The sequence below is a fragment of the Anguilla anguilla genome, chromosome 8, assembly GCF_013347855.1.
Source record: "Anguilla anguilla isolate fAngAng1 chromosome 8, fAngAng1.pri, whole genome shotgun sequence".
Classification (NCBI taxonomy): domain Eukaryota; kingdom Metazoa; phylum Chordata; class Actinopteri; order Anguilliformes; family Anguillidae; genus Anguilla; species Anguilla anguilla.
In genome coordinates, this window is record NC_049208.1 from 5154 (window position 1) to 10067 (window position 4914).

Consider the following 4914-nt stretch of genomic DNA (forward strand, 5'->3'; position numbering starts at 1 on the left):
CCCCTGCCCGTTCGCCCTCCAACTCCATAGACTGTAGTATGGAAGTTGAACATGTGAGTACAAACGCTCAGTCAGACATTGAGAATGACCAGCGCAGTCTCGCGGAATCATTCACTGTTCACTCGGCTCATGTTCATCCTCCCGTTAAATGGTTAATTAAACCATAGCGCCCTCCAACTCCATAGAGTGTAGTATGGAAGTTGAACATGTGAGTACAAACGCTCAGTTAGACATTGAGAATGACCAGCGCAGTCTCGCGGAATCATTCACTGTTCACTCGACTCATGTTCATCTTCCCGTTAAAGGATTAATTAAACCGTATAATTTAACAGAATCCTTTATAAACAATAAACTCACAAATAATATAGCAACCCAATAACTTAATGTTAATAAAATCGTTTGAAAGGTTAACGTAGAACAAGCCCCCTGCCCGTTCGCCCTCCAACTCCATAGACTGTAGTATGGAAGTTGAACATGTGAGTACAAACGCTCAGTCAGACATTGAGAATGACCAGCGCAGTCTCGCGGAATCATTCACTGTTCACTCGGCTCATGTTCATCCTCCCGTTAAATTGATAATTTAAGTATGATATTTAACAAAGTAATTATCAATAACTTAGCAAGTGAATATAAAATGTTTACAAAATCCTTTTAAAGAAAAAAAACGTCTTCACCCGCTCGCCCTCCGACTACTTAAACTGTAGCATGGAGGTTGAACGGGTGAGTATAATGCCCAGTCAGGCATTGAGAATGACCAGCGCAATCTCGCGGCTCATTCCCTTTTTACTCTTCCTATGTTCATCCTCTGGTTAAATTATTAATCAAACTATAACATTTAACGGAGTCATAAACTGAATACAGAGTAGCATAGAGGTTGACTGGTGGAGTGCAGTGTCCAGTTGGGTGTCTAATCGTCCGATCGTCCGTTCGTCCGTTCGTCCGTCAGTTCGTGTCTTTGAGTCGGTCTGTCTGGTCGCATTCTCGGCCATTCACCCGTCCAATTGCCCGCCTGTTCGGTCGGTCGGTTGTTCGTGCCTTCGGCCGTTCGCCTACTTCCATTCGATCGCTGGGTTGTTCGATTGTCGGTCCGTTCGTTCGTCGGTCCGGGCTTTTGAAAGCGTTCGTCTGGTTACCGTGACCATGCGGTCGTGCAATCGCCCGGCCGTTCGCTCGATCGGTCGGTCTTTCGCCGGCCCGTGCGTTCGTTGGGAGAACTATTTGGACATTTGGATCGTGGCCGACGCAATCTCGCGGCTCATGATTCCTATTGTGCTCACCATAATCACCCTCTCGTTAAAACATAAAATCGTGTACATGGTAGTATGGAGGTGGAACGGTCGAGGGTATTGTCCTTGGACAATGGAAAGTAGCCAGCGCAATCTCGCGGTGAAAGACTCCTCTCTCTCTCACCAGAACATACTCCCGTTAAATTAGAAAAACCTTCATCCCGGATTATAGCCAAGATGGGGAGTTGTGCTCGACAAGCGTAGGCCCGTGCCATGCCCTTGGTCTCCCCCGACCAACCACGCAGTCTATGTACTGTGATGGGGGGAGCCATTGTAATATTCTACACCCTAACCCTAACCCTAACCCTAACCCTAACCCTAACCTTAACCCTAACCTACCCTAACCCTAACCCTAACCCTAACCCTAACCCTAACCCTAACCCTAACCCTAACCCTAACCCTAACCTAACCCTAACCCTAACCCTAACCCTAACCCTAACCCTAACCCTAACCCCTAACCCTAACCCTAACCCTAACCCTAACCCTAACCCTAACCCTAGCCCTTGCCCTAGCCCTTGCCCTAACCCTAACCCTAACCCTAACCCTAACCCTAACCCTAACCCTAACCCTAACCCTAACCCTAACCTAACCCTAACCCTAACCCTAACCCTAACCCTAACCCTAACCCTAACCCTAACCCTAACCCTAACCCTAACCCTAACCCTAACCCTAACCCTAACCCTAACCCTAACCCTAACCCTAACCCTAACCCTAACCCTAACCGAACAACCCTACTTCCATTCGATCGCTGGGTTGTTCGATTGTCGGTCCGTTCGTTCGTCGGTCCGGGCTTTTGAAAGCGTTCGTCTGGTTACCGTGACCATGCGGTCGTGCAATCGCCCGGCCGTTCGCTCGATCGGTCGGTCTTTCGCCGGCCCGTGCGTTCGTTGGGAGAACTATTTGGACATTTGGATCGTGGCCGACGCAATCTCGCGGCTCATGATTCCTATTGTGCTCACCATAATCACCCTCTCGTTAAAACATAAAATCGTGTACATGGTAGTATGGAGGTGGAACGGTCGAGGGTATTGTCCTTGGACAATGGAAAGTAGCCAGCGCAATCTCGCGGTGAAAGACTCCTCTCTCTCTCACCAGAACATACTCCCGTTAAATTAGAAAAACCTTCATCCCGGATTATAGCCAAGATGGGGAGTTGTGCTCGACAAGCGTAGGCCCGTGCCATGCCCTTGGTCTCCCCCGACCAACCACGCAGTCTATGTACTGTGATGGGGGGAGCCATTGTAATATTCTACACCCTAACCCTAACCCTAACCCTAACCCTAACCCTAACCTTAACCCTAACCTACCCTAACCCTAACCCTAACCCTAACCCTAACCCTAACCCTAACCCTAACCCTAACCCTAACCTAACCCTAACCCTAACCCTAACCCTAACCCTAACCCTAACCCCTAACCCTAACCCTAACCCTAACCCTAACCCTAACCCTAACCCTAACCCTAACCCTAGCCCTTGCCCTAGCCCTTGCCCTAACCCTAACCCTAACCCTAACCCTAACCCTAACCCTAACCCTAACCCTAACCCTAACCCTAACCCTAACCCTAACCCCTAGCTGCAGGCTAGCTCCCTAACCCTAACCCTAACCCTAACCCCTAGCTGCAGGCTAGAACCCTAACCCTAACCCTAACCCCTAGCTGCAGGCTAGCTCCCTAACCCTAACCCTAACCCTAACCCTAACACTAACCCCTAGCTGCAGGCTAGCTCCCTAAACCTAAACCTAGCCCTTGCCCTAGCCCTAGCCCTTGCCTTAACCCTAACCCTAACCCTAGCCCTTGCTCTAACCCTAACCCTAACCCTAACCATAGTCCTAACCCTAGCCCTAACCATAGCCCTTGCCCTAACCCTAACCCTAACCCTTGCCCTAGCCCTTGCCTTAACCCTAACCCTAACCCTAACCCTAACCCTAACCCTAACCCTAACCCTAACCCCTAACCCCTAACCCTAACCCTAACCCTAACCCTAACCCTAACCCTAACCCTAACCCTAACCTAACCCTAACCCTAACCCTAACCCTAACCCTAACCCTAACCCTAACCCTAACCCCAACCCCAACCCCAACCCCAACCCCAACCCCAACCCCAACCCCAACCCAACCCAACCCCAACCCCAACCCTAAACCTACCCTAACCCTAACCCTAACCCTAACCCTAACCCTAACCCAAGGCCTATCCATAACCCTAACCCTAACCATAAAACTAACCTAGCCCAAACCCTAACAATAAACCTAGCCTAGCCCTAGCCCTAACCCTTACCTTAACCCTGGCCCTAGCCCTAACCCTAACCCTAACCCTAACACTCACCCACGGGTGGCCTAACCCTAACCCTACCACTAGCCCTAACCCTAACCCAAAACAATAACCCTAGCCCTTGCCCTATCCTTAACCACAACCCTAACCCGAGCCATAGCCCTAGCCTATCCCTAACCATAACCCTAGCCCTAGCCCTAGCCATCAGGGTAGCCCTAACCCTAACCCTAACCCTAACCCTAACCCTAGGCCTAACCCTCACCCACAGATGGCCTAACCTAACCTAACCCTAGGCCTAACCTTAACCCTGGCCCTAACCATAGCCCTAACCCTAACCCTAAGCCTAACCCTAACCCTAACCCTAACCCTAGCCATAACCCTAACCCTAGCCTAACCTAACCCTAACCCTAACCATAACCTAACCCTAGCCCTAACCCTAACCTAACCCTAGGCCCTAGCCCTAACCCTAACCCTAACCTAACCACGGGTGGCCTAACCCTAACCCTACCACTAGCCCTAACCCTAACCCTAACCCAAACAATAACCCTAGCCCTTGCCCTATCCTTAACCCCAACCCTAACCCGAGCCATAGCCCTAGCCCTATCCCTAACCATAACCCTAGCCCTAGCCCTAGCCCTAGCCATCAGGGTAGCCCTAACCCTAACCCTAACCCTAACCCTAGCCCTAGCCCTAACCCTAACCCTAACCCTAACCCGAGTCCTAGCCCTAGCCCTAACCCTAACCCTAGGCCAATCCTTAAACCTAACCCTAACGCTAACCCTAGCCTTAACCCTAACCCTAACCCTAACCCGAGCAGCCAGCCCTAGCCCTAACCCTAACCCTAGGCCAATCCTTAAACCTAAACCTAACCCTAACCCTAGCCATAGCCTTAACCCTAACCCTAACCCTAGGCCTATCCTTAACCCTAAATCTAGCTTTAGCCCTAAACCTAACCCAAACCATAGGCATATCCTTAACCCTAGCCCTAACCCTAACCCTAGGCCTATCCTTAAACCTAACCCTAACCCTAACCCTAAACCTAACCCAAGGCCTATCCATATCCCTAACCCTAACCCTAACCCTAACCCTAGCCCTAGCCCTAGCCCTAACCCTAACCCTAACCCTAACCCGAGCCCTAGCCCTAGCCCTAACCCAATCCCTAGCCCTAGCCCTTGCCCTAGCCCTAGCCCAAGCCCTAAGCCTAAAACTTGCCCTGGCCCTAGGCCCACGAGAGGGAGAGTGCTCCGAAAAAATAAGAGTGCCACGGGGGACCAGTTGCACGAGAGGGAGCGTGCTCCAACAAATATCGGAGCGCCACGGGGGACCAGTTGCACGAGAGGGAGAGTGCTCCGAAAAAATAACA